This window comes from Dermacentor andersoni, chromosome 6 (genome assembly GCF_023375885.2).
Source record: "Dermacentor andersoni chromosome 6, qqDerAnde1_hic_scaffold, whole genome shotgun sequence".
NCBI classification, from domain to species: domain Eukaryota; kingdom Metazoa; phylum Arthropoda; class Arachnida; order Ixodida; family Ixodidae; genus Dermacentor; species Dermacentor andersoni.
The window spans coordinates 28,927,843-28,953,164 of NC_092819.1; the positions used below are offsets into that span (position 1 = coordinate 28,927,843).

General features: G+C 46.2%; 1 protein-coding gene across 1 annotated transcript in view; it reads left to right on the forward strand.

Moving 5' to 3' along the window:
• The first annotated feature begins 362 nt into the window (after positions 1 to 362).
• The window catches only part of LOC129382279 (uncharacterized), a 31,289-nt gene continuing 6,329 nt past the window's right edge, over positions 363 to 25,322 (forward strand). The window contains exons 1-2 of the mRNA XM_055066024.2: positions 363 to 483; positions 20,244 to 20,404. The gene's annotated coding sequence lies outside the window, so the exon portion shown is untranslated. The remainder of the gene's footprint in view (positions 484 to 20,243; positions 20,405 to 25,322) is intronic.

Here is a 25,322-nt window from a genome sequence, read left to right on the forward strand (position 1 = left end):
CGGGATCGAATCCCGGCCACGGCGGCCGCATTTCGATAGGGGCGAAATGCGAAAACACCCGTGTACTCAGATTTAGGTGCACGTTAAAGAACCCCAGGTGGTCAAAATTTCCGGAGTCCTCCACTACGGCGCGCCTCATAATCAGAAAGTGGTTTTGGCACGTAAAACCCCATAATTTTTTTAAAATAGTATACAAATCCACGTGACTACCCGTCCGTTAAACGTTTCGCGCGTGACCGAACAGCGCATGTATCCTAGCGCGTTGCCACCGAAGAAAGCGATTGCGGTCAAAGGGCAGCGAGGCAGTCGTTGGTCGCGTAATTCGCGCCAGGAATCAGTCTCGCTTGCGCTGCTGAAAGGAACACGTGCGGTGGTGGTTCGTGACAGGAATAAGCAGGCAGCGGAGCCCGACATCGTCGCTTCCTTGCAGCCGTTTCTCTATGACGCAACCTTGGGAGCCTTGCGGTTGCGGCGAGCGAGCGGGTACGTTGATTATTTTTCGCATTTAAATTAATTAAATGCTGGGGCTTCACGTGCCACAAGCACGATGTGATTACGAGGCAAGCCATATTAAGTGTTCTTGTGGCCATCCAGACGAAGATGTGCATCATCTTCTTCTCGAGTGCACGAAATACGATACACAAAGAAGGGTACTGCAAGCAAATTTATTGATGTTAGACATGAAGACCATTCACTCTAAAAAAAAGATACTTGGCCCATTGCCAACTGCGGGCCTTCAAAAAAGAGCACTTCTTGCTCTGAAAAGGTTTTTAGAGGACACCAACATTTTGGGAAAATATGAAGTATCACATGATCTGAGTACGCCAAATGAGTTACGTAAACGTTCTTCGTGGTTCATAATTGGTTTATGTGGTGATCGCAACTTTTACGCAATAAGTATAATTCTGTTCTGTACTTGCAGTGTATTGCATGTGTTGTGTGTTTTGGCTGTTCTAGACATCAGACTTTATATATGCGTACGTGGAATGAACTAATGCACAGAACTTTGCGACTCGTGTACTGTTGGACTGTATATTTTTTATTCATCCGGTGTTCTACTGAGTGTTATTTTTTGTGTCGCTATTCTCCCTTTTTACGCAAATTTGTTTCGGTTGCAAAGTGACAAGGAGTAGCCGGTGACATCAGAAAAGCGCCAACCTCTCCTAACATTCACTTCAATAAAAAAAAAAAGAAGAAGGGGGGGGGGGGGGGACTCCGGATTAATTTTACGTGCACCCAATTTACAATACGTAGTCATTTCTTTCTTTTTTTTGCACTTAACCCCTATCGAAATGTGACCGCCGTGGCGGGATTCGACCTTGCCCCTTCGGGCTTAGCAGCGCAACGCCAAAGCCACTAGGAGACCCCGGCGGGTTCACACTTCGCTTTTATTTTCTTATACGAAAAACAGAAGTAATTGCATAATAGGCATACGAAGTTACATATTTCTGAATCGAAGATTTTCTAGAACACATGGAAACATTTTCATTCGATGTTTTTTCCCGAAATTTGGCATTCTTGAAGTTGTTTAGTTAATGTCGACTAACAGTATGAAATTAGGCAGAATACAAAAAAATTGTGTGACTTGATCCACTGAGATAGGCAAAAGCTTGCCTTTATTTGCTATATAGCACGCCAACAAATTTTTTATACCTTGGTTCGAGTTAGACGCAACGCTCTGCATATGTATCGCAAATGCAAGCGTTACAAAAAGGCCGAATAAATAAGATGAACTCGAGAGCTGGCAACATTATCACCGGAGGCGCACACTGTGTGCATAGCGCCACCAAGTGGCCTAGATAGAGGTGTACGCCGCGAGTAGCATCTTCGGATATTTCTGAAATATACACTTTGTTTTCTTTTAGGAAAGTCTAAGAGAGAAAATATAATCTCTGATTGCTCTTTTAAATATGTTTTAGTAGCGTAAATTCGCGGCTCCCGTCCAAGATGAATCGACCTCGCGCCCTAAAATTTCTCGCAATATATTATGCTTTTAATTACTTCAGTTTCAGTCCCAACCAAATCACCAGTATATCTCATATATCTGTCAAGGATTACAGCATGACAGATGATGGCAGTGTTATTGACTAAATTGAAATAGGGCTAGATAGTCTTTTACAGTCTAGATTTGAAAACTTGAATGACTTATGGTTGAAGCTGAAACGAATAGTAGCGTACTGTATGAAAAATTTATCCCAACAATAAAAAAAACGAGTAAATAGGAAGACAACTTGGATTACACGCAACATTATCCACCTCAAAAGAAGGTTACAAAGGATGCGTAAAAAGAAAACCAACGTCGATGCTATAAAGGATCTTTCGCAAATGCTCAGAGAAGAAATTTTTTCAGCAAGAAGCAATTTATTCACAAATACGCAGACCAATTTTATGACACACGAGCCAAGAAAGTTCTGGCGTTACCTTGCAAAACCGGGGGGGGGGGGGGGGGGGGCTTCGATCGACCAAATGGAAATAGACGGAGCCGTTACCGATGACGCAAACTGTACCGCGAACGCCTTTAATCACTATTGTCAGTCTGTGTTCACCCGTGATTCTGCCTCAGAATTCAATCAAGCGGAATACCATTCCCGCATGCCTGACCTTGTCATAACAGAATGCGGCATTCTTAACATACTGATACAGCTTGATGAAAAGAAATCGCTTGGGCCAGACGAGATTACCCAATGCTTTTTCAAAGCGATACGCGCAACAACTGTCTCCCCTTTATAAAATTTTCTCCTTATCCATACAAACCGCATCTGTGCCCGCCGACTGGCTTTGTGGCGAAAGTGGTCCCTGTGTTAAAAAAAAATGTGAATAGGCTCTTAGTAAGCATGTGTAAGCCTATATCACTAACCAGCTCTTGCTGCAAGTTAATGGCGCATATAATTAAAAAAGCAGTCATAACCTACCTGGAAAGCAACAAACTTTTATATGTAAACCAACACGGCTTTAGGAAGGGACTATCAACAGTTACGCAATTATTTGATATTACACATAACTTCGCGGCTGCTAATAATTCTGGTTTGCAAGTGGATGTAGTGTTCGTTGACTTTGCAAAGGCCCTTGATTATGTCCCACATCGTAAATTAATTGAGAAGCTTAAAATTATTGGTAATAATTCAAGCATAGTTTCCTGGATTGCAGCTTACCTCTCAGGCCGTACTCAATACGTCGAAATAAAAAAAAAAATCCAAATCCAATAGCCTAGACGTTTGCTCTGGTGTTCCACAGGGATCAGTATTAGGACCTACACCTTATTTAATCTATGTAAAAGACCTTTTTTTCAGTATCACTCCAAATGTTGTATTGAGATTGTTTGCAGACGACTGCGTTGTGTACACTGCGGTTCGTTTAAAAGATGACCAAAATAATATGCACTTAACCCTGACTAACATTGATTCTTGGTGTAAAACTTGGAATATGAAAATAAATGTCAGCAAAACGTCATCTGTCGCCAAAACAAGGTAAAAAACGCCCATCTATTTTACTTACCTTTTATCAGGATCTGCTGTGACGCTAATAATCAAGTAAGATACTTGGGGGTAACATTTATTGAAAAATTGAGTTGGGAATCCCACATAGATAACATGTGTACAAAAGCATACCGACAACTTGGATTCATCCGACGAAAATTGTCAGCTGCATCTTCGCATGTAAAGCTAAACGCCTATAAGACTCTAGTAAGACGCATTCTTGAGCACAGCGCCATAGTTTGGAACCACCATCAGTCTTGTCTGAAAACGAAACTGGAAAGAGTTCAAAGCCTAGCACTCCGTTTTATTTATTCCCGTTACTCCCACTACAATAGTGTGACACTTTTCCGTAAAAGGGCTAGCATCTCGACGTTAGAATGCCGACGACTGATTGCATGTATGAAATTTCTTTTCCTGCTATATCCTGATTGTATCAGCATAGCTAAAGATGCGTACCTAAAGCCACCTCACCACCGCTCCAAAAGAATCAACCACGACCAGCGCATACGACCATTAGCTGCTAGATGTGACTTATTAAAATTTTCATTTTTTCCTCGATTCATAGAACTATAGAATAACCTGTCCCACCATATTGTGAATGATGTGTCACTTGACGCTTTTTTTGCGACTGTTGAATGTTTCTTTGAAGAACAGTCTCTTTGTAAATCTGTTAGTAGCCATAGCTTTCTTGATTATGAGTCATGTATTGAATGATTCTAGAGCTCTGCACACTTTTGATTCGGTTATTTATGTAAGATTTGTGTCTTTTCATTCATGTTCCGGAACACCAACATTTCTGTGTTGCTGTCACCTCCCTTCTGAACACCAAACCTGTTGTTCCACCTATTGTTCATTCCACTACAGTCAGAGCCTGAGAAAGGCTCACAGTATTATGAAATAATACTGTGAGCGAGGTTGATTGACTGAATTAATATGATATTGTGAATGATGGGTATGAATATGTCACCAAGCTGTCCACAACTTTCATTGTTGCTTGAATGAATGGGTAACAAGGCGAAACGAGTGGTACAATATGCTAGTTACGACTATAGAAAGAAGTGATGTTCATAAAGAAAGAGAAGAAGAAGGAAATAACAGAGAAACACTTCCCTTGCCGCTTTATCTGATAACAGGAAAAGATAGAAACCTTCTTCAGTTTAATAATATTAATTATAACAATGGTATTGCAATTACATTAATAATGACAAAAATGCGAAAGGGAAAAATTGCCATCCGCCGCCGAGAGTAGCGTGAGGCTAAAAAGAGAAGCGATGGTAGAGCGACCGACTTGCGATGTTGGGCCCGAGTTCGATCCCTGGATCAAGATGAATTTTAAATGCGTAAGCATTTCTATGCCTACCCAACGTGGAAACCCATCCGTCCGTCCCTCCATCCGTTACGTAAGGCAATCGCTTTCAAGATAGGACCCGCAGCCGCGAGCGAATTGACCTTCATGCTGCTTCTCGCTCCAACGCGAACCAAGTGGCGAGAATACAGCGCACACGAAGCTATCAGTGCTCGGCGCACTTTGTCCCCATCGCTGATCGCTTTCAGGATAGGGCTCGCGCGGCCGCATGCACCATACGCAGCCACCGCCGGAGTACGGTTGATCACAGTTGATAGCGGTTAACGTCGAGAGGAGGCAGCGTCATCGACCATGTCTTCGTACGAGGTCTACAAAACGTGACACTGTTCAGTTACGTCACGTACTACAGCACGCATCGGCCAGTGCTCTTCTTCCCCGAAGCAGCGGCATCATCGAAACGCACCATCATATAACATGAGTGAACATGAGTGAACATGAGTGAACATGAGTGTACATGAGTGAACATGAGTGAACATGAGTGAACAGCAATGCCGAGTCATTGCGGAATGGCCGGCAATAACAGCGCAAATGAAGCTGCACGTTCGGTTCATGAAAAACATCAGCGGGTTCCTATACCACTTTCAAGAACTGATGCTGCGCGGCAACTTCATTCACTCGTCACATCACACTTCTACGATGGAATTCACCGTGTTTCACTAACTCACGCTTGCACTCTCTCGACCCTACCTTGCAACTTCACCTGCCACCTGGACTCTCCCGTCGCGAAACAACTTTACACGTCGCATTTACCAATGCCTATACTCATTCCTAATAGGGATGACCAACAATGCTGCGTGCGACTTGTGCGGGCGCGATGAGACTCTAGAGCGCCTTCTGTGTCACTGCCCAATCTTTGACAACCAACGACGTACTCTACAGGCTAAACTCAACCTGCTAGATAATAGAGCGCTCTAGAAAGAAAAGATCCTCGGACCATGGCCTATGCATTCTTGCATAAAAAAGGCCACAAAAGCCCTTTTGAACTTCGTGAAGGATACTGGATTGTATGAACGTCTGTGACAGTGGAGAGTCCTCTGCGATTGAAGTGTGAACGTTTGAGCATTATTCTTATTTTCTCTCCTTATCTATTCTTTCCCCCTCCCCAAGTGTAGGCTAGCCAACCACGCACGTCCTTGGTTAACCTCCCTACCTGTCCCTCTTCGTTTCTCTCTCTCTCTCTCTTTATACTACTCGCATCTTCTTCGTCGACTCATCCGTTAACAGTCTCAGTTACCATTCCGGTGTTGCAACCACGCTTTTCCGTTTCACGATTCTTTTATGGTGTTTCTCGCAATTATGCCAAACACAGCAGCATACAACGACCAAACGGCAGGTGACTAGTAGCAAATGCTAACGCATCCCTTAGATAAATCCCACAGGAGGTTCTGCGAGTAATCTTTTCTGTAATGCGTTAGCATTAGGAGTGTCAAAGTGGAAAAAGTGTATGTGCGTGAAATGTGGGAAGCCAGTCACGTGGTAGAGGTAAAGGTAGGTCTTGTAGTGTTTATATAATCATAAGAAGCCAACAAACAAAGACACCAACGCTAACCCAGGGAAAATTATTTGTACTTGTAATTAAACAAATGATAAATTAATGGAATTGAAAGTGGATCAAGCAAAGGTTCGTGTTTGCTTCGTGTGTTGTCGACAAATTCGACTTCACCCTGCCATGTGCTAGCCGCCTGGTTAGCTCAGATGGTAGAGCGGCTGCCCCGGAAGGGCGGTGGTTTCGGGTTCGAGTCCCGGACTAGGACGAATTTTTCTTCAATTCTGAGGCTTTTCTTTCGAGGAACCCGTATGGGCTTCCTTTGAAGCAATTGCTACGAACGGGTGGATGTCTGATTTTCCCTTTATCAATTAATTATCTCCACCTTGCGGGTTTCCGCAGAACTACTACGTCAAATTCCTGATACAGTACGCATCAGTACCTACGCAGATCTACATATGCATATGGGCATCCGCAGTCACGCGAACGCAAATTCGTGCCAGATTGCAGCGAGCTGTTTCTTTAACGTCTCAGCACCTGCAGTGCCAAGGACTGCAACTGGCCCCAGATAAGTGCGCTGCGATACATACGGCCGGACTCTACTTTTTCAAGAGCCGTTAAATGCCAAGAAATTGCCATACCAGCATACTCTGCCCCGGCTGACCTTCCACGTATGCCCCCATGGGTAATGTCCAAAATACCGGTACGTCTATCTATTCCCGGAATTTCTAAAAAATCGCGAATACTTACCGTCAGCCTGAGACATTTAACACTTGAATATATGTCGAAAGAATATGACTCCTCGGTGAGCGTGTATACAGACGGATCTGTCTCGTCGTATGCGTCTGGTGCGGCTTTCGTCGTGCCTGCGCACCAAGTCATTCGATGGTTTCGCCTCTGTAACAAGACGACTACAACATCTCCGGAACTAGTGGCAATTAGAGAGGCCGTTCAATATATTTCGCGACAGCCTCCTCAAATATGGACAGTCTTCAGGGACGCAAAATCGGCTTTGCAACTGCTTAGAGTGGTGTTGAAAGAAAGCGCTTACAGAGTGTTGGCTCTTCAAACTGCCCAGCTTTACACTTTAGCGCAAGAAGACGGCCACCACATCACATTTCAGTGGATTCCCAGTCACTGTGGTATACGCGGCAACGAACTGGCCGAAGCTGAAGCGAAGAAAGCACTCGAAGAACGAGAGTCACTGCTTTCAATTCCTTTTACAAGAGCGGACGCCAACAGTCTCCTCTCCAGTGTCATCCGAAAATTGACAGCAAAGCAATGGGACAATCCGGATAATCGCCACAGACGACTGCAGAGATTGGACCTTACCATGAATTTTAGGCTACCACCAAAATTCAACGCAGCTATGCCAGTCTTCTGCACAGACTATAAGGCTGGGGGTAGCGTTTACGCGCGGATACGTGCACCTCATGCGACGCACCGAGTCTCCACACTGTGAGGTGTGCGATGTGACTGAGACTATAGGTCATGTGCTTTGTGATTGCCCTAAGTACGTGGAAGAGCGTGGAAAGTTGGACAACGACGTTACGCGTCTCGACAGCCCACCGTTGTCGGAGGACGTTATTTAGGTCCTTGGCCAGATGCTCAATCGAGTTTCAAGGCCATCCAGGCGTTACTGAACTTTTTAAAAATTACGGGCCTGGATTGTAGGCTTTGAGCATGCCAAATTGCTTGCCATATGTTCTACATCTTCCTTCTGTCGTCATTGTCACCCATCATACGCCTCTTTCTTCAATATTTCTTTCCCTCTTCCCCTTCCCCCAACGCCGAGTAGCTGGCTAGAGGAATATACCTCAGGCTGACCTCTCTGCATTTCGTATCATTAACCTTCTCTCTCTCTCTCTGCGTCTGCAAATTCGCTAACTGTCGAGCGCATCTCAATATCAGATCACGAGGATTGCCACGCGATTCCATTGCTACTCCAGGAACCTGGTCCCGTCCTGCGGCGACGGCCTTGGTGTCACGCGGGTGCCTCACGGACTCGTGACCCTCAGGATTGCCGCAGGTCCTTGCTGTACTGACGCAAGGCGCACCGAGGCTTTCGTAACTGGAGCTGCGGATGACAGGCGCCAACGCCAGTCGAAAATCTCCTTTTTTATGACTCAGAACTCTACGCATTCGCTCCGTTCTTCCTCACTTTCTCCGGCTGCGCGGGAAACCGTAATCGGCTTCCAGCGGATCAATATGCGAATAACGGGTTATAGGAAAAAAATAAAAGAAAGCGTTTTCCCGCCTATACACACCCGGCGGTGAGGGCTCACGCACGTGGAGGGGAAACGACCGGGTGCCCGGGCAAACGCCGAGCTGTCGCAACTCGCACTTCCGACAGCCCCTCTGGCCGATCTCACTGCCGCATCTCTTTCCTTTGCTCGGTGCTCCATTCGCAACCAACGACAATCTTCCAGGCCTCGGGCTTTCAACGTTCGGCGCACCGTTCCCCGCACCGAGCACGCGCGCGCGCGACACATTTTCCCGCTCTTCTTCCGTGCATCCGCGCTTCGTTCGGGTGGCGCGACACGGCTCTCAGTAATGCGTTTTTTACCTCGAGCTTCCATTGATCATTTTGCTTTCAGATTCCGACGGCCCGCGCATCTCGTCTCTTGCGCAAGGCCACCGCTGCTGCGGCCAGAGTGCAACCACCACCACCACCACCACCCGTTGCCGAAGCGCGTCGAAAGGCCGAGTCGCGCACGCGCGCGCGTTGCGAACGCCGTCGCCGTGTGTAACTGGGTCGCGCTGCACTTTTCGGAAAGCAGTGCGGCGTTGACAGCACGCGAGATCCCGGCATTGCTCGCTGGATGAGACTTCCCTTGTTTTCTTTTTTTTTTTCTGAGCCTTGTAAAGGAAAAGTCGTGTTCACACCGACGCTTTTCACGGGTGCTTTCGTAAAGTGTACAACCAGTTTGGGCATTATACGCTCTCTTACGTCGCTGTCTCCGTGAGCTTACGTTGTATGCATAATCAATAACGCCGTAGTTCATACATCTTTACGCCGACGCTCAGAACGAATGGTATACTGGGTCGACGTCTACGACATCGACGGCGATTTACATAAAATATACCATCCTTACTGCGAAGTCAACGAGCCGCGCAGAAGATGTGGTACGAGCAGCTGTTCGATAAGAGCAGAACCGTAGCGGCAGTGACACTATACACTCGGAAAGGTTCGGAAACCACGAGAAGCAGTTTTGACAGTATGCAATGCAGCCAGAACTCGGCGGTATGCAGGCCCGGATAACAGCATCCTTGTTACCTTGCTCAGCTTGCTGAAAATAGTCTTTTATTTGCACCAGCCATGTGGCCCCAATGCATCGCGTGAGGCTGCAGCAGGCATTGCTGCACTCAACTTTGTAACGACGCCAAAGTGAATCTGGCGAAACTCTGGCAGTTTGAGGAAGGTTCGTGAAAAGAAAAGCTTGTACTTACCTGAAGTAGCATGACGCAAGAATAGCAGCCAATACAGTTTCTTCCGAACGAATGATCCGGAGTGGCAATTTTTTTTTCGACTCGACCCTGGAAATTGCACCCAGAGTAATTTCATCCTTGTTCAAATGCCTCTACCCACGAAACCCGTGTGCACTTTTTTCCCCAGATTCATGTTGCTTTCATATAGATACTTTCCTTTTCAAGTTCAAGAAGACATTTCAGGCACCCAGCACGCTGGCCACAATTGCCGATCGTTTTTGATCTTCGATGTCGATACTAATGGCAGATGCCAGATATAGCGTGTGTTCTGTCGCGCACCACGCCCATATTTACGGGGATTAATCTGATATCCGAAGACGCGTGCACAGAAACCTACCAATAAAAGCTACGACTGATCGCGCTCACAATTTATTGCTCCATGCAACGCTCGAATGGAGGACTTCCCCACTCGCGACTATAGTTCGTGTACGTGAACAGATTTTTGACCGTCTCTTTGAGTGCTACGGCTTTTAGACGTACAACGCCAATCTCTTCGTATTGTGTTGAGTTACTTGGACGCCCGACATTTCACGGGAACGAAGACCTTAAAAACAGGGCGCATGTCGGCTACATGACGCGCCAAATAGGCATGCTAACATCAGATCACCGAGCTTTTTTTTATTGATATATGATATAAGGAGATGTTGACGCACAATTTAAGGCGTCGGCTACTCGTTACATAGCTCTTGAATGACTCTAGCTTACAACATACAGGGTTCAAGATTACATATCAAATAACCTTTTCATACAAGCACCAGGACTTGTCAAGCAACGTTTCACAGTAACACTATGACTTGAGGAACACATGGTACATACAATATAGAAGTTAAATGACTCCACAGCTCTGCTGAAAAAAGTCTCAAGTGTCTTTGTCAGAGTACTCGGTCATTACTCCGACACAGACACCACTGTAGGAACAACGACTGTACGTGGCGTCTGTCACATGTCTCGTTATGTTTATCATCACCACGTTTGAAAATGTATACCCAGAACTGACCTGTTCTCAATGAAGATTTGACCGCCAGCTGTGATGCCACCGTCGTTGTTGTTGTTGTTGTTGTTGTAGCCTGTGATGCGTGTGGCTCCTACCCACGATGGGGCATTGGCCAAGAAATGGGTAGATTATTCGAAATTATTATGGAGCATAAACTTCCTAATAGCTATTGAAATAGATTCCATGCCACCGTCGCGCTACCGTCTTTGAAATCGCTGTCGTTATCGTCTTTGTCATCATGCGAGATATCACTCTTTAGCCAGACTCTTCAACAAAAATGTATATTAAAAAAACACGGTGCAAAATACAATTTTAAGGACCTCGGTGTTCGGTTGTCAGAGGTCTGACGACCGAACACCGCAGGCCTTATGACTCTGTCTTTCACTGTTTTTTTAATCTTTTCATTTTCGTTGAAAAACTTGCCTAACATTAGTTGGGACACACGGTGTACTACTAATTTGTGACCAATTTAGCCCATAGTGAAGTTTCGCTGCAGTTGAACTTTAGCACTGGTTGCCCTTACGTGAGGAACATGCGCGCGCGGCCACTATCATGCCCTGTCGTAAGCAGGGGCATATGTGATAATAGGCCAAGCCGCGAACTTGTTCCTGCACAATAAGCACGCAAACAAGAACAAGCGCCTTGGCTCTTATTTTTGCCGTTTGTTCTTGTTTTTCTTGTTCGTTGTGTGCGTGTATAGTTCCGCGCCTGCTATATACTACGGCATTAAGGCACGAAATCACTGAACCGCGAGTTTTGCTTGGGATATATGGGCTGTAATTGTACGGTGACAGCCGGACGCAGTACTCTGCACAGTTCTGTGTTGAAGAGGTAGACACTCTCCATGCGAGCATTACTGTGGATCTTGTGATCGACCATGTTTGGTGCACAAAGGCTGCAGTCTCTGTGAACGCCAGATGTAACTATGTCTTGTGCGCTAGTAGCGCGCAACCGAGGGAACGCAGCACATGTATGTGCCTTGCCAGGAGCTGCTGGTATATAAGCAAGGCAGGAATAAACCTGGGGGTGGAGGGGTGGGAGGGCTTTTTGCCCCGCACCTATCAAGTGGCGTGTATGAGTCTGCTTTTAGGTGGCAGCGCGCCCAAGACACGACAGGAGCTCCGTATGGTCTCCACGCCACTCTACAGGGCCGTTTCCCGTCAAAATGACTCGCCGAAAGAAGTTTCTCCTCCCAGCCGAGTTCGAGGAATGCAAGCGTAAGTGCGCCGATGCCGCGTCTCCTCGTTATGCAGCTTAAATGCCTGGGGCACGCGCTGCCCTACTGGAACGAAAATGGATCGCCGAACGTGAATGCTACGAAATAATGAAACCGGTGAACCAATGAACATTGAATGAACTTAACGTGAAAGTGGTGCATATATGTGCCACAATGTAACGTAGTGTACATAATCATTTCTAAGACTTCTATCTAATCAAACATGCCATCTTCAAAGTCCACTGTGTCATTCCCTCTGAACATAGCACCCGTTCGCACACACGTTACAGTTGTGGTAGCCATTTAGTTGCAAAAAATTGACACGATTCGATAGAACCCCTTTACTACCGAAACAACAATGATTCACATCAGGTTGCGCCGTTGCAGTATCTGCATGAAATGGGCCTCCGTGCTTGCATATAAGTTATGCCGTGTGACAAGCAATGCGAAAAAAAAAAAAAGATTGCAATGGCTTCATCTTGCGCTATGCATTTTAGTTGCTCTTCTCGTTTCGCATGAAAGTTAATGGATCTAAATGAAGGCTACATTCCAGCCCATCTGAAAGCCAGAGGTTGCTGGGTATATCACTTGTGTGGCAAGAATTTACACAGCATTACCATTTTGTTTTTGAGTTTCAAGAGGTATGAAGGCCAAGAAGTGAGGGGGCCAGAGGGTATTTTAGGAGCACTCACGTCTGTCTAAAATAAGGAAAAAGACAAAGAAAAGAAAACACGGCAAACAACTTCAAAAATTCTAAAGTGGTGCTGAGAAAAGCCTATATTCCCACAGGACGAAGCTGGAATAACCAACATTAGGTTGATTCTCACGCGATAGATTCATAGCACGTGTGTTGGTACCGCAGGTGGTCTGCTCACATTCTGCAGTTATTCTAGGTACTTGTGAGCCATTTGCACCCGAAGCCTATTCATGAATGCGGCGGCTCTTGGCGCGGAGGTCTTCCGCCTCCGTAACGATGCTCTCGGTGCCAGCACTCATGCAGTGTGGTTCGCGACAAATAAAAACTGCAATATAAGTGCAAGAAAATAAACCTTGGAACGCGGAAGATATATGAAAAACACTGGCGCCAGATAGATTATACGAAATAATAAAATCTGCCGACTTGATCGATTGTTGCAGCCCTGAACTCATGTACTGCGACAGCTGCGGGCTTTCACAACCTATATCACCAGTTTCTCAAGGTCTTGTTCTCTCGCGAGGCACAAAACATAATCTTCGTCAGCTCTAGTATTGGTCTCTTAAAGGCATTCACCCCCCCCCCCCCCACCCCGAACTCGGAGTCTGTGTGGCACACAGACCCGCGCTCAAATAAAATCGCGAAGTTCTAAAGCTGCATGATAGCACTGTGGTTAGCTTGTCCGTCCCCCGAATTCGCACTGCTGCACTACTTTATTATATTTTTTTCTTTCGGGCTATGTGGCTAAGGGGGAAACTGCGTCATCCCGATGAAGACGGAAGGAAACTTCACGCAGGAAGCACGGCCGGAAGGATACAGGAAACCAACTCTTTAGCTTTTATATGCCGTCGCAGTAAAATAATAAAAAAAAATAAAGTGCTCATATGCAATGCACTATTCAGACAGAAGTAAAAACAGTAGGGCCGTTCTGCTAAGTTTATCATAATCGTCGTCGTCGTCGTCCTCGCCATCATCATCATCATCATCATCATCATCATCATCATCATCATCATCATCATCGTCATGATCTGTTTTACATTGAAAATCAACACGGAGTTCCTTGTTGATTTTCACGGCACCCCTTTCGTTGACGTGGCTGATCGGTACCTTGACTGTTTGTGAAGATTTCGAGGAGGCCAAATGTAGTTAGTTCTCCCGGCGCCAGGATCACTACGAGAAGTTGTCGCTGTTTGCTGCCGACGGCCGCTCTTTTTGCTTCGCTCTTAATGCAAGATAAGAAAAAACTAAGAAAGCATATAATTTCTAGCAATAGGTAATGAGATGAAAGAGAAGAAGATGGAGTGACACTCAATGCAGGGTGCTCAGTGGAACACAAAGAAAAAAGCGCTTATAGCGAGGGGGAAGGGGAAGCGGACTTGCTTTTTTCTTCCGAACAGTTTCCACTGTGCTGAGTGGAATCTGTCTATCGAAGTACAGTTTTCATTGTAATCCATCTGCTCTCATTAAGCACAGTGCCAACGTTGAAGCTATCGGCGGAAGCCTTCTTCGAGAGGCTTCAGTTCAGTGAAAGTCCGCGGATGTCCGAGTTGCACAAGCATGTTTCACGCAAACGCACGAATTACATAGTGTGCTGAGGAGTCAATACACAGCACGGCTTCCCGTGCCCTCAAAAAAGCGTTGAAGTGTTCTTACTGTCTTGTGTTGAACTGTATTTGATTACCTTGGAACTGACACCTTGGCAAGTGAAAATTGCTGATGTAAGTCAAATAATCGACATTCTTGTTCGAGTCGCTGTCTCTGTTTAATGCGCATGGGACAGAAGAGGACACACGCTTAATTCGAAATATGAAGTGTTGCGTTTTAGAGCTCAGCTCGTAGGGCGCCCGTTTCTGAGTTGGGTGTCGGCGTGCCTCGGCGTCCGTCGGCGTAACCGAGCGAACGAGCACAGCGAAGGATGAAAGAGCAAACGCAGGGGAACGACGGCGAGAGCGAAGAGAGTGCGAGGAGGGAAGTGGAGGAGGAGGGTGCAGCGGAAGCATGATGAGGAAAGCGGAGGAAGCCACCTTGAAGCGCCAACTGATGGCGGTCGCCTCCGCGCATCCGCGGCAGCGAGGGCACCGGCAGTGCGGGATAAAAAAAAAAAAAAAGAAGAATCAGAAAGCTCGCTTTCGCGCATAGCGTTTGCCGCAAGTGTGTCCCGGTAAAGGTTACGGTTGAATAAGCTGCAGTGTCCGGGAAGCGGCAACTGTGTGGTTGGTCTATTTAGAGCGCCACAAGTCGCGGCTCTGCCAGTCGGTGCGGTGATTCGTGCGGTGCTTCGATATATCACGTAATGAAAACACGTATACAGCTGCGCTCATATTTTGCCTTAGGGAGTATCGTAATCGTCGGGGATTTTTCATTTCGCCATTCCCTCCCCTAAAATCCCATAAGATATTTCAGCTGAAATCGCCTGCAACTTCAGATAATCTAAAATGTATTGGCTGCGGTATGCGCAGTGGCGTTAATTGCAGGAGCAGCTTGCGTTGCGGGCCGCATTTTCTTCCCCCAAGGTAGGGTAGCAAACCGGATGTTTTTCTTTCGCTTAACATCTCTGTCTTCCTTATCCCATTTCTTTATCTACCTCTCCGTGATGCGCTTCGTGTAGAACGACAGAACCCCTACTCTCAATTTTACACAGAACTTGTATTGATAAGCGCACTCAATGCAGGAGGCTCAGCGGAACAAAAAAAAAAAACGACAGAAGAAAAAAGAACGCGTACGTTTGCGGTGTGTGTGCTTGCGTGGAGAAGGGAAGGGCGACTCCTATCTTTCTTCAGAACGGATTCCACTGTGCCGAGTGGAATTCTCTCAGCGAAGGCCAGATTCCATTGTAATCCGTCTGTTCTCGTTAAGCGCCGTGCGAACGAAGCAGCTATCGAAAGCGACCGCGCAAATAAATTGACCTTTCTAGATCGTCCGATTTCTTTTATATCGACCGACGTGCCGAGTCCCGTAGGTGGTGATGCTTGCAATGTGGAAACAACAGAAGCGTCTGCTAAGTAGTTTTCCATCGCCCCCGTAGAAGCAGGTCACGCTTCCATGCTTTTGTGCGCGGTTTGGCCCGACTCCGTCGCAATCAAACCTTAGAGGCACCCGCTGCCGTATCGCAATTCTCGCGCGGCGCCTGCTGCAGGCAGAGACATTATTTTATCCTAAAACCGTGCAGTACAGAGGAAGCAAGACCTGCCCTTAGCTCGGCATGGTGAAGTGCACGAGGTCTTACGTAGTGTACGAAGAGTTCGCAACCTTAAGAGCACTTCTAGTTGGTGACATATAGCTTTTAGAGGAGACGCGCAAATTAAGACGTGCAGACAGGAACTCGTCCTGTCCACTTCGGTTGTGTAAGCCTTAATTGCCACCCTTTGACTAATAGTTATCAATCTGTCGGCATTTACACGTTCATCAATCCCAACAGCTTTTTCTTAAAAACCTCCTCAAGTAAGGAATTGCTCATTGAAAGAGTTTGTTAGAAATTGAAATGAGATGCTGCAGTAAACTATTATCTCAGCGGAATCATCGCCTTGTTTGTTGTAAGTGCCCCTTTCACTAATGTCCCACTTTAAGTGCCCGTGTTTCAATTTGAAGCATAAGCTATCAACTCTCCTAAATCTACACCATGCTAATTAGCACGATCACTCGATAAAACAACACACAAGGTGTGGTTTCATCGAAAGTACGTGATGCTAAACTGTTATCGCTGGTAACTGGCCGAATAGGCGTGGTTTTGAGGTGCGAGCGAAGTGCTACGTGAAATTGAGGAAGCAGACGTCGCGCGTGGATTGCCTTTGGTGGCTCAGTAGCTACGTGTTCTGCTGCTTAGCATGAAGCGGCAGGTTGGAAACCCGGTCCCGACGACCGCATTTCCGCAAGAGCAGAAGGCAATAACATCCGCTTATTCATTCCCAGGTGCACGCTTAAGAAACTCCGGCGGTCCAAATTGACTTGATCATTTTATTGATCAAGTTATTGCGCGTGTGGAGCCTTCAGAATTGGCCGTTCAGCGACACTAATAAAAATCTGTGTGCTCTGTCACGCATTTCGCTTGACTTACACGATGAGTCCCTAGGTGTAAAGTGAACGTCTCTCAAACCATATTTCCTTCGCAGTATATTTCCCGGATTAACTATATATGGTCTATACTTATGCTATGAATGATCGAAAATATAAAGCACGTGTCCTTAAACCGGAAAAAGATGGTCTGCTGGCATATATGGCAGAGTTACGTGAAGCTAGAGTCCATTTACTGTACTTAAAGGTATAACAATGACCATACACAGCATATAGGAATTCTCTGTGGAGAGTACATAGGCTGTATATAGACAAATGACAATAGACTTTCTGTAGATTGACGTAATAAATTTTCGCAAGGGCTAGCTTTCCCACGTTCTAGCGTAGTCCTGAACCTGAACACCTTTTATTAGGTTAAGCCAGAACGGTATCCCACCATAGTGCATGGTTTTAGCGGGTCTGAGATCAGTATATGATGCTGAGTGCGTTAACGGCCTCGAAGGCTATGGCATTGCTCCGCCGCATCCCGGTTTGTGAAGTGCACGGCGTAGCACAGCCTTATCGCGGAGGCGCCTGGCAAGATCTTTCTTAGCTCGGTTGCTCAAAAGCCCCCCCCCCCCCCCCCCCTTTTTTTTTTTCCTACGACGCGCTTGCACTGCCCGGCAGCCTGAGGGCACCGAAGCCCGCCGTCCGAAGGTCAAGTATAAAGTCATTTGCGTGCTAATGGCCTTTTTTTTTAAACGGTAGTAGTCGTAAAGCACTCCACGCAGTGCCTGAGGTTGGCCTCAGGTACACAGCAGTGGAGGCTACCGGAAGTCGGTTACGCGGGCGATCTCTTGGCAACGGCTCGCTTCTGAACATCGTGTAAGCTGAGCAAAGTAGCTGCATGGCTCTCTTGGAAACACTGCAGGCGCAGCAGCAACGATGTAGTACACTCTTGCAACTTTCTTTTTAACCAGAACGAGTGAGCATCGACCAGAGGACATGTCAGCGCCTTGCAACGATGAGAAGCAGCGATGTACGCAGCAGTACGCACAAGTGCACAAAAGCAGAGGGCGCTCACTCCTGAAGCGAAGAACGTTGCAGATGGCATTCGAACTGGAAACTGCTTTTCGTGCTTTTGGGTTACATCGCTTGTCTCGCCACTGTATTGCGCTGACATGCCGTGCGATCGATGCTCGCGCGCTCACGTTAACCAAGAAATTGCAATGATTAACATACGGCGAGAGAGCGACGTAGTACGGGAGGTGAAAGTTGGACGCTGATTGACAGACGACAGATGAATACTGCGTGACTCCGCGCAAGGCACAGCTATATACGATAACAGAATTGAATAGGGATCGGTCCTCGCACAAGCAGGCGACGCGAGCTTTGGCCGAGGTTAATATGCGACAGCTTCTAAGGGTTGCAAAATCGGTTTGCGTCGACCGTCCGCCCTTTCCTTTGGTGTCGACATGACGTTATCGTCAGCGCGTTGTCGCTTCATTTACATATGTCAGCTGAAAGCCAGCGCCACGCCACTGACGCGGCCCACGAAACACAAGCTCCATAGCCAGACCTTCAGCCGGAGAAAAACTCTCTTCGAAGGCTCGGATCACAAGAGTTTTCTACCAAAATTACTCGGAGAACTGTGGCGCCGAAATCGTTCAACTACCATGGAAATGATGGCTAGTGCATGTCATTTGGTTAATCTTCTCGCTTGTGGCTTTAAACGGTTCCTGTGACGGTCCTTTATTAAGTTTTATCTATCTAAGCTAACAATCACTCATCGTTTTCAAGTCAATTACTCTCTGCCTACATGCATAACTAGGCAAGTTGTTATATTTACTACGCAATATTCTGATGAAAATGATCTATTCCCAAAGCGACAAAGCGTATTGAAGCTAGAAAGACAAAGCTTAAGAAAATGTACTGCCCACCATTCCCATGTTGACTTAGCCACCGTGCTTGCGATTCCCGTAGACACTAGCGCCATATTTCCCTTTTGTGGTTTTTTTGTAGGAAACTCTATTGTTCGGATGCCAGTCTGAGTCTAGCAGCAGTACTTACGCAACGGAATAAACAAGTTCTCGCAGGTCAGACTCCCCGAACTTTCTTAGGGCCCCAGCCGACAATATAAATAATAGTGTCGACATCGTCAGGCCATTTCTCTATCATTAGCTCCCCCCTACCATAAAGCAAAGAAAAACGAAAAGTTCGCCCATCATCCACTCACGTGGTTTGAATTCTGTGATAAACAATGAATTGTCCCCAGATTCTCACTTTTCTCGAGTTATCCCTTTGTTCCTGTAGTTATCAGATTCTTGGACCATCGCCTGCTGTGTGTACGTGCCATTCCTTGAAAGGTCATCACCATCGGCATTGAGGGGGGGCAGAACCCTCACCTGCGTGTGTGTGTGCGTGCGAGCTCGCGCATGCACGCACACAAGTGCTTGGCGCGATACTTAACGGCGGCATGCTGTCTCATGGATTGTATGTCCAACTACAACTGGATTACAACTGGATTTGTAATGCAGGAAACCGACTGTCGTGGGAGAAGAGGCCAGCAGTATATTGAATATTTCAACCACCCTTGAACCAAATGCTGAATGCTTTTAGTCTTGTATACCGGCATGGATCGTAAAATATAATTCTTAGATATGTATCAAATCATATGTTAGCATCAGTAGCGCTTCGGAAAGCAATACCAAAGCGCTTCTGTGGTGCCTTCTGAAGTAGTTGAAGTAAGGTGTCCACACTTGAAGAGTAAAAACATATTCATACCAAATAATAATTTCCACTGCAATGCTAATTTTGCCTTCATAAGGGTAAGCGGGAGTATAAATGTTTTGTTTGACTCTCTGAAGTTCCATGTTATAGGACATACCTTTGAGGCCATGCATCGGGTTTTGCTCCTCCATAAAGGCTCAGCATACTTTATCAAGTACACCGTCGTAGCATTTGAAAAAAAAAAAAAAAAAAACAAAGCGCAATAAATGAAACTTTCACAATACCATCTTTTTATTTACAGAACTACTGCCTCGACGGACCGTTGAGCAGCACTTGTCACACTGACTTCATGTCTTCATCACCTCACTCATCCTACAAGAGAAAAAAAATACAGGAGGGAACGATTAATGAAAAGCAACGTATAAAATTCAAATGGAAACAGAGTCTACTACACTAATAGCATTAGTGTAACAACGCAACGAATGGGACACGCTTTTCACTATAACGCGTTTCGGGTTTTCAATAAATAAATAAATAAATAAATAAATAAATAAATAAATAAATAAATAAATAAATAAATAAATAAATAAATAAATAAATAAATCGAGACACTAACATTCAGGCAAGTACTGTACGGTGAGCAAAACGAGAACAAGGTGAAAGCAGGAGCCTACGTTCTGACAAGTGGAATTGTCTTCTTCAAGGCCTTGAAGGCATTCAACTGTGAGGTTCCTTCTAATGCGCTAGTATTGTCTCCGCGGCGTGTGGTTCTTCATCTGCTGGCAAACGTTACGTTCTGCAGGTTTCCTGACTGGACTTCGTGCAGAAGGTAACGAGAATGCGGGCATCCAGTGTGTAATGAAAGCTGCGGGATGCACGACCAGAGCCTTCAGAAAGCAGAAGCATCGAGTCTTGAGTACATCTTTTTAGATGTCAAGCGAGGATCTTTTGGACGGCATACGGGTGAGTGGAGTTTTTATTTTTTTATGTTTATACGATAGGAACGAAGCGGCACACGCCGCGGCCCGAGGTCACCCCTGCCGGGCTAACCCTTCCTATACTCTCGAGATGCCCGGTCAGCGTCATGGTTGGCAAAGACTGTACCCATCACCTACTCAGCGATCCTTCGACATCACAGCCTCGAACGCGAGGTGTACCCACCGCCTCACCCAAAGCTCACCAAAGAAGAAAGTACCACATTCAGAAGGCTACAGAGTAACACTTACACCCACGGAACACTCATGCGCAGACTCTACCCAACGCTACAAGGATACCACTGCCCAATGTGTGGCGCACCTGACACCTTGGCGCACCTGATCTTCGAGTGTCCATGGCATCTAGACACAGACGCATCACTTTCACCGAAAGTCTGTAACGCTAGACAAGAAAGCGAAGGCCTCAACAAAACCTCAGGTCAAGCTCGTCTCCGAGGACCTGGAATAACAACTACGTCTCGTCGCCAGGGCCAAGGAGGCAGTGAAGGCCAGAGGGTTCCTGGAATGAGGAGACCTCCCACCTAGAGTAGAACTGGGGCTTATTCCGGGTACTGTTTCGAAAATAAACGTTTGTTCCTCCTCCTCCTTATACGATAGCTGCTGAAAGTATTTGATGCAGCTTTCGTGAAGTACGTTTATTGCAAGTATCTTCATTATGTTTACGATCACTATGTTTACTTGAAAGAAGTAGCCAGGAAAAAAAAGGCTCTGTTCCCATATAGGAATGGATCCCATGTCCACGACATGCAAGTAAACGTGCCATTGTCGAGCCGCCATGGTATTTATCGTCGTCCTCCTAGGAATCTTGCCATCGGCTCTGTCGTGGCTGCCTTTCGTGGGATGTAGTAGAACTTTTTCTAACTGACACATTACGTGCACGTGAAAAAAAAAAAACTACTTTTCGCTGGCGCGGGAGCTAAATAGCCATGGGCGGCAAGTTGTCTTTTCTCGCAAATTTAATAATACAGTTCTCCAACAAATCATAGTAAAATTCGGGACACTACAAGACCGATAATGGCACCATCCGTCAGGTGGACAAGGGCCCGGGACGTCCGGGCCGATTCGACAACGAAACAGCCCGCATGACAGCAACGAAGTACTTTGTCATTTCTGTCCCACTGCCCCCGCGCACATCCTCATCGTGGGAGCAACAAGCTACCTCATTTTGGGAAAATATTAGGTATCCGATGATTCGAATACGCTAAATGAGTTACATAAATGTTGTTCGTGGTTCATAATTGGCTTATGTGGTGATCGCAACTTTTACGCAATATGTATAATTCTATTCTGTACTTGCAGTGTATTACATGTGTTGTGTGTTTTGGCTGTTCAAAACATCTGACTTTATATATGCGTACGTGGACTGAACTAATGCACAGAACTTTGCGACTCATGTACTGTTGGACTGTATATTTTTATTGATCTGGTGTTCTACTGAGTGTTATATTTTGTGTCGCTATTCTTCCTTTTTACGCAAATTCGTTTCGTTTGCCAAGTGACAAGGAGTAGCCGGTGCCACCATAAAGGCACCGACATCTCCTAACATTCACTTCAATAAAAAAAATAGCTACCTCAAGCTAACACTCAAAGCCATCAAAGCCAACAAAAAAAGGTAAAGCTTGCACAGCAGTACCCCTGCCACAACAGCTTAGCAGAGTGAACCAGGTACTTATGCGCAAGCTACGAGCAGGAGCAGCCCTTACAGAGGGTGTTACGGCTAAACGGGTAGCGTACAAGACATGAAAGCAGCCGCGACAGCTTGAAGAAAACCCAACAACAACCAAGGTTATCTGCTTTAGGTGCCGCAACGGCACGGCAGACCTAAACACCTCTTCTAGTTTTTCACCACTCTAAAGCCAGTACAAAGGATATACGGGACGGTGCAGAACCACTGCTTGGATTTCTGAGCGTACAGTCCCGTAAAGAAATACCTTGCTGCCTTCTGGCCTTAAACAAAAGGACGCGGGTAAAATTCCTATCTTTTAACACCTCCCCGTATACATAAAGTACTACTTCACGGCTTTATTTACTTGCATGCAGCACAAGCCCTGTTAGGTTGCTTAAACTACACACAAGTAAAATTCCAGCAGCCACAGTTGCGACAATACCTGCCCAAAATCTGAGTGCTGTAGCTTAAAAAAATATTTTTCTTTATGCTTTCTTGGCTTCTTTGTTTTCTGCCTTCATATGTGGTTGGTCCTACGCATCAAACCACTCCGTTTCCCCGGTTCTTATCTTATGGAAGTGCGCTGTGCACCGCGTATGTAATTTTCCGATTGATTACCTTCATATCAGCTGGCATGTTAGGCAAGTGGCCGGAAAAATCTACCATACTTTCACTAAAATGTCTCTATCCATTTACTAAGACAACTGTTCACGAGAAAATCACATGGGGCTTTGACAAACCAAGGTTGAATTACTTGCTGTTCCAACCCCGATTCTGTCCCGGTATACCGCTGCCACTGCGTTACAGAGAAAATCAGAGATTGCGCAACGCACCGTGCAAGCACGCATGAACGCAGTAGCGTGTTGAATTGGGCTGGTTAATACATTTCATAACTTGTAGCTAAGAGCGCTAAAAAGCGGTACCAAGACGAGAGCGACGTGTTTGTCTAATATCGTCTTGGTCCTCTCTTCAGCGCGGTTGCCCTTCAAGTTAAGCATGACGTCATCACCAGCCGCACGTGATCACTCACCGATGACATAATGCAGTGGGTACGCGGCGGCTAGCGGAGCGTGTACGCGGTGAGCGTACGTGTGCGAGACGGCGGCCGGCGCGGCCAGCACGGCGGCCGGCGCGGCAACCACGGGCACGGCGAACAGGTGTACGGCACCGCCGTGTACCAGCGCGATGCAGGACGCTGCGACCACCAAAGCCAGGAGCAGCAAGGAGGCCTTCTGCGAGGCGGGGAGATGAAGCACATACGTCACTAGGGAAGTTGCCGTCTTATCCAAACAGACCACATCTCCCAAGTGCTTACAATGTTTTGAGATAGCCAAACAGCGCAAAGACATCAACGAGTAGTAATAATCGTGTAACGGACTAATTAACACAAGAAAAGCGTTTAAACAAATATAATAAAAACAGATTTGTGCGATATACTGGCTAATTAAGAACTCATTTACTGCGACAACCGTTAAGTTCTCACTGCGGACATCATCATCTTCTCAACAGCTGTCGTTGTTGCTGTTGATTTCGTACTGAGCCTTCGTGTGTAAGGTCTAATTCCGGACTGCCGAGCAAACATTTCTGTCACTGAAGGCAAAAATAAAAGCTCCGGAGGAGCTACCTCCTTACGATGCACATAACGTCGTCATCGTCAGCTGTACTACTGCCTCTTCTCAGCTCCGAAATTGAGGCACAGACTTCGCTACCTTCAGTCGGGCTGGCGCGCAGAAGCCCGCGCAAATCACCAATCGCCACATCTGTGCAATACGGTAAAGTCGAATGTGGGATTAAGCACGAGGCTGAAACACCGCGAAGCCCTTGATCGTTCTTCAGGGAATCTGATGTTTTTATTCGGGGTGTCTATACAACTCAAGAACCGGCAGGACGTTGTTATGGGACGCTGGCATTTGCTTCTGAGTTTATACCTGCTCTGAGCATGTGTTTCCGCGTGCCTCAATTTTGAGTACACCTCCCTTGCCGCATTTAACTGGAGGATGTGGGGGGGGGGGGGGGGGGGACGCGAAAAAATAAGAATATACACTCGTGTCCTTTTATTTAGGTGCACGTTAAACACCTCCAGGTCACCCAAATTATTCCCGAGTCCCCCATTACATGGCGTGCGTTATAACCGTATTGTAGTTTTGGCGTGTAACACCATGGAATTCGATTGATTAATCAAGTATTTAAACATGTTTTCGCTCGTCCCAGGCACCTTGCGGTAAGTAGACAGTTGGGTTGAAGTCTCGCCTCTTTTCGGGTCTCTTGAACAACAAAACAACAACAACAACAACAACAAATCGCGTGCGCTACATGGCGAGATCAAACCTCTGGCTTCCAATACAGCAGCCCGATAGCCTAACCATTCGGCCTCGATCGCTTTCCTTTTTACCCCGCATCATTGGTTAGGCCACGATCGCACGCACGTTTCCCTCGTGCATGCGTCACGCCAGTCGTGTCACGTGCAACAGCGCACGCGCACCAGTTCTTAATCTTTACAGTGCGTCATGAGCGGGAGCATGGACATTGCACCCGCCTTCGGTATCGGCCCGCATGTGTATGAATTTGATGACTGCGTTGTAATAAATTATTTGTTTGTACTGTTTAAATGCGAATTACTGTATGTACGGCGGCATTGCATTAAGTTCTTTCTTTCTTTTTCTTTTTTTTTGTTCTCGGCACGTTTTCATTCGAACAAATGGAGAACTCTGTTTTTCACTATCACAGAACCCAAATAAACGTTTTATTAAAGAACAGAGCGAAATTGCGCAGTAAACCGCCCTGCGACTTTCAGAGAAGCGTCCAAGTAATCACCTGCCCACAGGACCACTTGTTGAGGCCCTTTACTCGTCCAAGCGGGTTGTACGAACTGTGGCACTACGTCTCGCTGCGCAAGAATCTGCGCTCGCGGGTTGCGTAGCCTAGACTGTGCTGCACGGTACTAATGAAACAGAGTGTATATATATATGTATAGTTTTCTAGCGGCACCATATTTTAAAAATTACCTGTGGCAGCACAATTATAACTTTCGATCTAAATTACTTGATGAGGTGGCCATTACTTCTACAAGAAATCAAAATGCGTAATTGAATGATTAACATAATCATGCTAATTAACATTTCAATTAATAAACTTATGGCACATATTTCTATCTATGAATTGTTCCGGTGAGTTCGCAAATAATGCCCACTAAGAACAAATTCTCAGGACTCCGCCTGTT